Here is an 11,781-nt window from a genome sequence, read left to right as displayed (position 1 = left end):
AAAAAGAGGCAGTGATAGGGACCCTTTTCTTTCACTCAGCACTCAGTGAGCTGAGACTATGATGTCTCAAAATCTCTCGTTGGGTTCAAATTATTAACTGTACCATGATTTGCCCTCTGCTTTAAGTGAACTGAAAGAGTAGGAACAAAGTGATTCATGTCAATTTAAGGGCAAACCTGATGTCAGAAAAATATTTTATGAAAAAAAAATGATTTAAAAACTAAGGAAAGGATAGTAGGGCAATTCCACTTGGCAGTCTCTAGCTGCTCTCTTAGTAACAGGAATAAAGTGCAGAGCTTTTAAGTGTATAATACACATATGCTCATACATAGCAAAGAAGATGATTTCCTTTCTGCTTCTCCCTACATATATTTTTGTCTAAAAATGTATGAGAATCTGCTCTATCAAATAATGTTGTTGTGCTCTTTGTATCTGTTGTAGTTTCCATGGAAATAAATAGGAGACATCACTTACAGATTTCCAAAGCAGGAGATTTCCATTCGGAATTTGCATTCAGAAAATGGGCTTGGAGCTTAATTATCTTTAAAACATTCTATGATTTTATGATTCCATGAATTTGACCCTGGATCTACTGGTGTACAATGGTTTTGGCAAACTTTTGAGTACAGTTGATCAGGGAGATCTTCGCATACATAGAATATAGGACTGGATATCATTTTGACATACTTCTCTGATCCAAAATGTGACTTTTAAGACCACATTAATACAAAAGAAAATGAAGACATTCGAGACGAAGGTAAACGTGGTATTAATTCTATTCTCCAAAATGGATCACTTTCTGAATGGTCCAATGAATATAGTTATATCTTAAAGGATTCCTGACAGTGTGAATGTTAAATACTTCCTCTATTCAGAAAAATTGTCTTCATCTTTCAGTTCCATGAAAACTAAACTGAATACTCCTATCTGCATATCCATGACTGTAATAGAAAGATGTGGGCATTCTCAAGAACCATGAACAAATTTCACTGCCAGGACACTTGGGTGAAAGATAAAATGCCAACTTTATGGCTTTATTAGATGGTAGATTTATTAATGTAATTTATCAGATAACTTCCATGCATTATTTTATATGCTCCAAGAATGATCTACCTTTCAGAAATTTGTAAGACCATTTTTGTACCCTTCTCTCCTATTACATGCAGTTATAAGAGACAGATAAGGGAAGTGTCCTTACTTCCTTGCTGTGCAAGAGATAAGTTATTTCAAGTCATTTGTCAAAATTTTGCTTTTAATCCATTTCCAGTATTAGCTTATCAGCAGATAGATCCTCATGACATAAATACATACTTGCACAAGAAGCTCTAGTCTATTAAATTGCAGCAACTCAAACCCAACCTGTTGGTCACCTTCCTTAGACCCGTGACTTGCTGAGAAAGAAATCGAAAAAATTAAACAAAATTATGTCCCTTCTATATTGGCAGTGAGTAAATAATCTGTTCCCAATCCCTATGCTATTTCTCTACTTTGTGTTACAAAAGATAAGGAGCAGCATGCCTGCGAGCTAAGGCAGAGTTTCTTTTCAGTCTATTATTTTTAGTTCTTATTTTTAAGTGCTTGGCAACAGGAGAAGCCATTAAAAGAAGCACTTCCCTCTTTTCTGCATGCTTGGGCAAAGGTTGCTGAAGAGCTGCATTTTAAATGAACAAAAAAACAGACAAAAAAAATTAAAAAAACCCAACAACCTGTCTTGCACAAGTATGCAACTTATCATTTGATAGGACGCTAAGACCTTATTCTGGGAGCAAGTTGTACATGTGACACTCCCAGATCACATCGGGTGAAACACTAGTGAAAAACATGTTTTTATTTCTAAGAACAAAGCAGGTAGCTTATGATATTATTGATAACTGAGTATCAGAGGAGAAGGAGGTAAAATGTTTCACGGTCACCTTCTTAATGACATTTGCCACCAACCTGCCCTGTGAATTACATGTATTTTGCAGCGAGGAAAGGTAATGCACAGGCTGATCAATATCATCTCTAATTTAAAAGGAAAACATAGACATGCAAGTTCTATGACCATTCACCTGCATTCATTTGAACTGAACACCTAAGGGTACTGATCCCAGCTCTCTGCACAGGTAACAGTACATTTTTCAGCTCCTTAAGCTGTGAACAACTGTTTCGAAAGACACTGCATCTTCACTGGGATTCTACTTCAAAAACTACCAAGGTTTCATTTTCTCCTTTTCTTCTCTAACCCTCTGCAGCGCTGCCTCTTTCAGCTTCCCCAAGGAGGCAGAGAGAGGTTTCTCTGTTTCTCTTTGCTCTCTGCATTGAGATAAACCTGAGCAGCAGCCAGTCGGGGGGATTAAAATGGGAAGAAAATAACTTCAGATCAAATATTTAGCTGCTATCTTTTCTCCTAGATTATCAGCGGGAGATGTGGATACGTGTTTCTGGGTAAGTCATATTCAGCAAACCTTTTGCTTTTGATTGCAAAGAGACTGTGAAACTTTAATAACGTGTAACTGCCAGCAACCACACTTCAAAACATTCCGGGAATGCCTGACTGCTAGGAATAAAAAATAATAATAATAGATACTTTTAAATAATTGTTAAAAAATAAACGGATACACTTGCCTGTTTGGTAGCTGGAATATACAAGCTGCGCTGAGAAGCACTAAGAAGCCCTGCAGTGCCATAGGCCAGAGCACGCAGTGGGAGCAGCCACAGTCTCTCGAGCTTGCATGCGCTGCCCTCGCCCTGAGCGAACAAAAGCTGAGAAGAGAGCTGTGGGCTGCAGCTCAGGCACGGGGCTGGGGTTGGGGCAGAGGCTGCAGGGCTCTAAAGCGGCGGAAAACGAGGGCCGCGCGCCGCACCTCTGCAAGGAGCGTGCAGCGTCTCGTGCGGGTGTTTAAAAAAGGGCGACCTCTGCCGCGTGGCGGCCGTTGGAGAAGCACGCGGTGGGCGTGAGGAGGCGAGGAGTGGGGCGTTCTGTGCGCGGGGTGGTCCCGCGGGAAGAATTCTAAGGGAAAGGACCAGGCACAACTTGGTTTAGCTGCAGCTGGGGTGGCAGAGAGATTCTGGAGAGAGGTGTAGTTCTGGTGTTGGGGGCTCCTGCGTATGGATGAAGGTGCGCGGAGCCGAGGAGTAGCTGGCAGCGTGGGAAAGCGATTGCGAAGAGAAGGGGTGAGTCCTACTGCCGCGCTCGGGTCGGTCGGGGTTACGCCGCAATGGGTTCCCCTATGGGGCGGGGGCCCAGAGGGAGACAGGGGGCAGGCAGGGAGCCGCCCGGCGGGTAGGGTCCGGGTCGGGCTTCTACTAGCAGGGTTCAGGCTGCCCCCGACCCAGCGAAGAGGAGTCCAGCTTCTGAAGCGTGAATGCTCGGAGGTTGTTTTCTCAAAAAGAGATGAATGTAAGACATACAGCGCTGCCCCAGGGAGATGTCTTTGCACGGCCGCAGCTGGAAGACATCAGAAGGCATCTGGTGGCTCCTGATATTGCTCTGGATAGTTTGGAGCATACACCACTTGTAAACTTTGCACGAGGAAGCAAGGCTTTGGAATCAGTCGGTAGAGGAATGGGGATGTGAGAAATTACCAGAACCCCCTGCTGTGGGCAGGAGAAAAACACATTTCTGTGAAAGGACAAAGCATGTACCTTTTCTTAGACAAATATTCAAACTGCTGTTATCTCCCTGTAAATCGCCAAAGGCCTGAGCTCTGTAGCAAGAGATTATTATGGTGTCAAACCCAATTATCTAGATTTCAGAGACAACAGGATAAAGATTGTAATGGATTTTTCCACTACTTTAACTTTCTTGCTCCTGCAGAGGTAGGGGGCAAAACTTCTTAAAGCCTGGTATGCAAGGTGAGGGGTAAACGTGGCAGGCTTTGATAGAGTGAAACTGTTTGGCAGGGCATGAGTGGAACGCTGCATATGTTTACTATAGTGCTAATGTCAGTGCCTATCATCCTGCAGGAGGGGAAGAATTTATGATGTGTGTGCATTAAGGTTATGATCGTAGTAAAATAGAGTTCCCAATTCATGTGTGCTCAGTTATTTAATAATCTGTTTCATGAAGGTGAAGGGTGAAATGTTTGGGGGAATAAATAGCAGGAATTCAGTAATGAGGTCCTCAGAGTACCCAGGGCAGGGAATAAAGGGTATGATCTGCCTTGTGTCAGTGACTGTTGGTTCCAGTATGAAATGAGTGAAAGCAACCCAAAACTTCCTAACTTCCTCCAGTCAGAGTAGCGAGGAGATACTGGAATGTGTCTAAGGGTAATAACTGCTTGGGGCAGGAGACAAAGGAACAGACCTGAGGCCATACAGAAAGAAAGATATAACCTAAAGAAGTGTTTTGGGGAAAAAAAAAATAAATGGATACAAGGAGGGGGACATTGCTGGGGATGCTGCTGGAGGTTCCTGTTTGGAAGGGCTTACTCCATGCCAGAGATTTATGTCCCTAAGTGCCCCATGCCAAAGCAGGAATATTCCTATGGATAAGCCATATCTGTACAGGATATTCTCAAGCAGAATGTGGCTTGTAGGTAGTCTGTGTCGGAAAGGAGAGAGCACTGAAAGGACTGCATCCTATAGAGGAATTCATAGGAAAAAAAGAGGGCATAAAAAGCAAGTAGCAGTGGAGGAAAAGAGTAAAAGGCATGAAGGAACAAAGAAGGGACTGTGAACTGGCACCAGCCTGCTGCTACACTTCTGCCTCACCAATGTAGCAGTGACTGGTCTGGATTTAATGTACAGTGAAAACAAGAGTAGCTGAGACATGCAAAAAGGGAAGGTGTTTCCAAAGTGTTTATTTTCTACTTGTTTGTTGTCTTTTCTTTCCTTTTCAATATTGGAATCAATGGTTAGATATTTAAGTTAATTGGCCATACATTAAGTGAAATTTCCATGACTGCCCATGTCTGATTACAAGGCAGGGTTCAGCTTTTGACTCTGTAGAGAAGCACTGCAGAATGCTGAAGTGGGAAACCTGGGCATGTATCCCAGATCATGAACCAAAGTTTCTGAAGATATTTGCCTGAATAGATAAGCTGTGGCACAGCGCCTGTTCTGCTGTTTTGCAGTGAATGTGAGTGCATCAAGGATGTAGAGAACAGCAGATGTACAAAGTGGCAGTTATTTGAATGCCTACCTTAGGATAAATGACTTTCACTGAGAAATGGCTATTTCTCTCCACTGAGTCTGTACTGCTAAGATCAGATGAATCTCACTCACTTCGAGAAGTAACTATCCTCTGCATGTCTGTTATGACACACAGAGACTTTGGTACTAGAGCAAACTGCCTGCCTTCTGTCATTGGTTAATAAAGGTTTTACACATGACTTGAGAGATCTTTGATGGGCCAGAAAACTGATCTTTTGAGAACATCAGGAGAAATTTTTCAAGTGGCTTTATTGAAGTTCGCATTTTGTTCTCTATGAAAGCAAAGGCTGTGGAAATTGCATACACTACAGAGTATTCTGAGGTTTGAGATGCTAACCCAGCTCAGGCTTGTTCATATGTTTAGTTCTTGCATAGCTGCATTGCAGTCAATGGGAGCTCTGCCAGTGTCTTAAATAGGGCCAAATTTTCACCTTTGAGTCAATTAAATTACTTACAGGGCAGAGAGTGAATTATGTGTAAATGAGAGAAGATTAGAACCAAATTTATTAAATGTGTCTGATAGGGCTTAATAGATTTATATTTCAGTGGCTAGATTTCATGTAGGTTGCTCCAAAATTAATACCTTCTATTTATTTCCATGAAATGGAACAGATGCAAAGAGCACAAAAAACAAACAAACAAAAAAAACAATCCTATTTGGTAGAGCAAATTCTCACTATTTTTCAACATAGTCATCACCTTTGGCTGTGCATTTTTGCAAGCGATGAGAAAGAGCCTGCACACTGCACTCATACATATCTGTACCAGCAGAGGTCACCCACTGTCACTGTAACCACTGCTGAAATGTGCCACCCACCACCTCATTGAGCTCACATCCAGTTTGGTGTCCATAAACATTCAGCAAGCATCAGTGAATGTCACTGGGTACATTTCTTTTCCGCACTGAGCAAGTCAGTTCCACACTTTTGCTTCACACACACTTCCATGTTAGATGCCATTTTGTCAGACTGCCCCTCTGCTGCCATCTGTCACATGACAATAAAGCATAACAGAACTTTGGCGGGAAGCTTCAACCTCTACTGCCACACAACCAACATCCACCTCTGACACTGTAGGCCAGCATAATAAAATAAGAAGCATTATTTTCACAACAGCCATTGTAGTTACTATAGGTCTTGTTTAATCACATCAGGTTGCAGCTTCACATATTAGTCTAATACTGAGACTAAAGATCCATCAGCAGATTTCTTTACTGCACTGTAAGTTACATATAATACTGAAGCTGCATAAAATGTTATTCTCACGAGTGATTGAAACAGAGAAAACTGAGATTCTATGTTTCAAGCAGGTGAGACTTTGAATGTACTTGAACATAATATTTGTAAATACTTCACATTTTAGAAATGTTAAGTGCCCACACTCCTTATGTGCCATTGCCTACTTCAGTGGCAAAATTAATTTACTCAATTTGTTTTCTTTTGTAGCTCATTCGGGGAGCAAAATATAACTTGTAATATAAATAAAGGCTAATAAAGGTTTCCTTGGGAGGTCAGGCAACCCCAAAAACATGGATTATGACTTTGTATACTGAAGTATGGCAGAGTAATCCTGCCTTACTACTTTGTGAAAGCAAAATGTGATATTGTATCTCTAAAATGGGTGTAGACAAAAGATAAGTTCAAGTTATACACGAGAATAACTGCAGTCATCATGGTTATGTACTTTATCAGATAATTCTGATTTACTTGTCACCAGTTTGGTACCTTTTAATGTTTTGCATTTGGTTTCTGATTACCACCAGGTGCACGAGCTATATCTTGTGGCAATGCTTTCCTTATGCTAGTACTTAAGCAGCAGTAACTTCTGCTGCTCTTTCCTTTTCTTCTACTTCCAGCTTCCTGCAGCATGGCTTCTTCCTCCCAGTCAGCCTGTTCTTTCATCCCTCAGCTTCAATTCTGTAGAAAAGAGTTCAGCTAAATACAGAAAAAGGAAGGTACAAATGGAGAAAAAAAGTGATGCTTACAAAAATAATGACTTTCTTCATCTGCCTTATTCATATTATAGTGTCCTCCATATTAACAAAAACCTGATTGCCAGCAGTAGAGATGATTAACAGAAACCAACTGAAGCATGTTTCAAGAGGAGATTTCAGACTTATGGCAAGCTACAAGCTTGTTTGTCAATGTCAATTTATTTACCTGATACAGTTTTAGACCACATGGTAAAGTGGATTAAGGAACTCTGCCATCAACAAACACTGGCAAATCCACAATCTGTCAGCAATTTCTGTGTCTCAGCTGAGCTGAAAATAAAGGATAGTAAATCAATAGGGCTCAATTGTCATATGCAATAGTGAATAACAGCAGTACTTAACAGCTATTTATGATAGTCTTCTGCTTGGAGAGAAGAGCACAATCTCCATAACTTCCTAGAGATGCATTCTGATTGTTTCTGGGTTTGACAACTAAGCTGTTGCATTGCTGTGTATTTCCTGATACACCTGAGAAAGAAATCTTTCTAGTACTGTGCTGAAATTTCAAATGTAGTTGTAGCTATCTACAGGATCTCCGGGATATTTCTTGATAGTAGGGTACTACTAGTATTTAGTAGGAGTATGTACTTTTGTATGTATACAGTAGGAGGATGTACTTTTATCTAAAGCACAGATCCTTTTTGAGACATATTTTGATTTTTTTTTTCTTTTCTTTCTTTTGATGACACTTACCTTTCTGAATGGTGTAGCTGTCTTTTCTTCATCTGTTCAGAAGTGTTTCATGATAACACTCTTTAGCCCAGAAAAGAGGACAGTAATGTGTTGTTTGCCTGACCACATGTCCGCCATATGATCTGTGTTTTGGAGTGCAAAGCTGAAATTCTGCGCTGCATTCCAACCTTAACTCCCAAATGTTAAATGTTTACTGTGAAGAATCAACTATAACAAATTTAGGCTGAGAATCTAGAGAGAAATGTATTTAAACTGTGACGCATTGAGTTATGACAAAACTACCTTGGGCCTAAGAACTTTGCTCTTTTCCTTTAAGATGACAGTAAAATTTCTGTGTTCCTTTTTTAATAGAATTTTTGTTATAATAGTATCTACAGAATAAGTTTTTTGATACATTTCATTCTGCTCATGGCAGAGGTTTAGCAGGATATAGTGGGTGACACTATCTGGAGCTATAGTTTCAGTGAGTTTGCAGTTTGGGGTTTGGGTGAGAGATGGGCCTACAAGAATTTGAATACTTCTCGTACTTTCAGATAAAGGATAAGAGGTAGGTATACTACCACATGCACATATATGTATGTGTATGTATATGCATGCACAAGTTGCCATAATGTTCTCATTTATCTCAGGTCTTTTTCAGGTTAACAAACTATTTTTGCATTTGTCATTCTGGGAAACTGTTGAGTCATTCATTCCCTGTCTGCCTACTATATTTTCAAAGATTTCCCTAATGTGAGTGTAGGCTGTGATCCTGCAACAGCACTTCGCTAGTGGCATAGCTGATATTCTCAGTACGAAGTATGATCACTACCTGGCATGACTTTGGGGGAAGGTCTACCCTGATTCTTCTCTGAAAAATAACCAGTATGTTTCTATTGCTATTAAATGTGCTATACTGACAGCTTAGGAACTTTATTGCTGTCATGGTTTTCTGATTTTTGATTATTTATATTCCACATCATAACATCATGTAGTGCACTGGGAGTTAAAGTGTTAATGCTCCAGTTCCGGTTACCTGTCCCTGAAGAGAAGAACTACATTCCCCAGAAGACTGTTTGCTGTGCTGTTATCATTTCTGCTCAGGGGGACCAGATACAAGGCCTTTTGAATTGTTTGGGGTCCCCGGTTTCCCTTTTCTCTAGGCATGGATTCGTGAAATCCTCTCATGAAATTGGACCCCGCAAGACACGGAACCAGGCCAAAGCAGCCCATAAACCATTGACAATTGCATTATGCACAGCATAAATACAGAGTGGTCTTTGCAATTACAAAGATATGTTGCTAGAGTACCGTAGAGGACACTGCTGTATTGAGTAAATAAGTGGGTATGCATTTTTTAATCTTTCCCCCATTTCTTGTAAAAGTGATTGAATTTCTTATTTGATGAGAATGAGTATGGGGGAGATCAACTAGTTATTTTCTGTGTGGTTGAGATGGTTGGAAAAGTGACTTTTCCCAAAATGCTTTGTTCATTTTTTATTTGAAGAATCCCATTACAGTGCTACATGGCATGTAAGAATTGGTTTCTGAAGAATGTCTTGAGTAAAAAAAAAATATGGAAAAATTCACTTTGAAATGATAAAACTTAAACAAAACAATCCTCACTTATGTGAGAAGAGATTTTCATGGTCTCACCTTCTTGACCAAAGTTATTCACTCAATTCAATATATATATATTTTTTTGTTAGTTTGGGGCTGTATTTCTGTTGTATAAAATGTGATCTAGCTTCATTCCCACATATATTTTCCTGTTGTGGTATTTGCATTCCAGTCTATGTGCATTTAGAATGAATTTGTCAGAACTTGTTTTCATGCCACAGTATGTTAGTGGCCTTCTGTGTCTGAACTACTTTGGAAGCAGTGTGTTAGTTTTGGTGATGAAGTTGTGCAAAAAATCTTCTCCGGCTTTTTTTCTGCAACTATTTCTTCAATCAGTCATTTTATAAAACCGGGTTATTGTAATCATCTGAGTGAAGATATTTCCCCCTTTTTTTTTTTTTTGAGTGGCAGAAAATGCAGTGAAGACAAAGTGGCCTTCACTGGCACAGTGAGCATATCATGAAAATGTGTCAGAAAGATGTTTCTGTATATCTTGGCTGAAATTTATATGGATATCGAGATTTTTATTGTCCTAGTTCATTGTGTTATCTGAAGCAATTTATAGTGGCTTCTCAGATAAAAATACACTGAATTTATACTTGAGTACTGACACTTTCTATGAAAGCTTTAATATAAATATATATATAATATATACATGTATATCAGATAAGATTTGTTGATGTATAACTTCCAATTTCTCATATCTGTTCTCTTGCAATCCTGCTATTCATTTACTTTTCTCCCTTTCCTCCTACTGCTGTATATTTGATTGGCCTTCTCGCACCCTATCTTGGAAAGGGATTTATGTTGATAGACCATAAAGCCAAAAGGGCTTTTGCATAACATCCTATGAAGTCTTTTATTCAGCTGCAAATTGCACATCTTTTCAAAGGATTTTTGCTAAATTTCTAGTTCTATTTCTTCCTTTGTCCAGTTAATGCTTAAACTCTCATAAGCTGAAGGGGAAAACCTAATGAATTTTTCTTTTCTGAGTTGTATTTACCATATGTAGAGCACAGAAATAAAACATACTTTTACCATTTTTTTTTTTTCCTGGGATGTTAAGATATCAATTTTCCCACCTGCTTTTGAAAAAGAAGACTCTGAATGTTGAGCTTCATTTCCTTTATTGTCCTCCACATTTAAAGCTCCCTACTGAACAATTGCAGGCATCATGTAGTAAACAGCGGAGCCCGGTCATTGTAACGCATTGTGCCACACCTTTTTTGCTTGGAGTTGCTTTGTAGCAATTCATTTGACAAACAGGATATCTCTAAAATTTGTCTCCTCCAATCCTTGATTTAATCCCATCTAGAGCTGGTTGTCCCAACTGCTTAGTCATACCACTCTTAGAGTCTGTGCTGATATAGATCCTGATTCATAGAGTTATTGACCTCGTGAATCATAAGGCTGTCTCTACTTGGGAAAATTAGCCACGTGCCAAAATCTGAAAGTTAACTCATGCCATTTTTAAACTTTTTTCTCCACTGACAAAATGTTTATCCTAACTTTTAACTATTTATGCATGCTGTTGAACTTAAATTTATTTCTAATAGTTGATTCTTAAAGTTCTTGGCTTCTGGAAATATACATTTACAGCATTTATTCCAAGAGTAATGCCTCTTATTCATTTCTGTGGATTCTGCCACAGATGCAAAGGGCACAATAACAGTATTTGATGGAGCAAATTCTCAGCTACAAAGTACTGTTTTTTTCTTTCTTTTTTTTTTTTTTTCAGAGTTGCTTCCATTACCTGTGCATTTTAATAATGATGAAGGAAAGTATCCACATTGCACCCATGAAAATCTGCACAAGACAGGATGATTCACTGTCACTGTAACCACTGCTGAACTGCACCACCCACCACTCACTGTGCCCACATCCACTGTTAGGTCTCCATACATTTAGCAAGCATCAATGAATATCAATGGGTACCATTTTTTCCTGCATGAAAGAATTCCATACCACACCTTTACTTCATATGCACTTCTGCCTGAGACACCATTTTGTCAGACTGTCTCTATGCTGCCATCAAAATGGAATGGAATACTGGTGGGAAGGTTCTACCTCTACTGTCAAACTGCCAACATCCTCCTCTGGTGTCACAGCCCAACATAATAAGAAAGGGGGCATACTTTCAGAACAGCCCTTCTATACATATATATGTGTGTGTGTATGTATGTCTCTCTGTGTGTATATATATACGCATCACGTATCCCTTAGTAGTAAAACTCAGGAGGCCATTTGCTTGTTCTCATCAGTTTCTCTTTACTTTTGCTTTCACACTAGAAAAACCAACCGTATGTTTTCTTAACATCGTCCATCATCATCCATTTAGATTTGAATTTTCTTTATAATGG

The 11,781-nt window shown here is 39.5% G+C and overlaps 1 long non-coding RNA gene across 1 annotated transcript; it reads right to left on the bottom strand.

The window, feature by feature from the left end:
* Positions 1-6,847: 6,847 nt before the first annotated feature.
* LOC109367725 lies at positions 6,848-11,724 on the bottom strand. Its single transcript, XR_002115100.1, has 3 exons — positions 11,392-11,724; positions 7,296-7,399; positions 6,848-7,052 (listed from the first exon to the last, which is right to left on the bottom strand). It is a non-coding gene; the product is annotated as an uncharacterized LOC109367725 (long non-coding RNA).
* Between the last annotated feature and the right edge of the window lie 57 nt (positions 11,725-11,781).

This window comes from Meleagris gallopavo, chromosome 5 (genome assembly GCF_000146605.3).
Source record: "Meleagris gallopavo isolate NT-WF06-2002-E0010 breed Aviagen turkey brand Nicholas breeding stock chromosome 5, Turkey_5.1, whole genome shotgun sequence".
NCBI lineage: Eukaryota > Metazoa > Chordata > Aves > Galliformes > Phasianidae > Meleagris > Meleagris gallopavo.
This window is presented reverse-complemented; position numbering and strand designations above follow the sequence as displayed.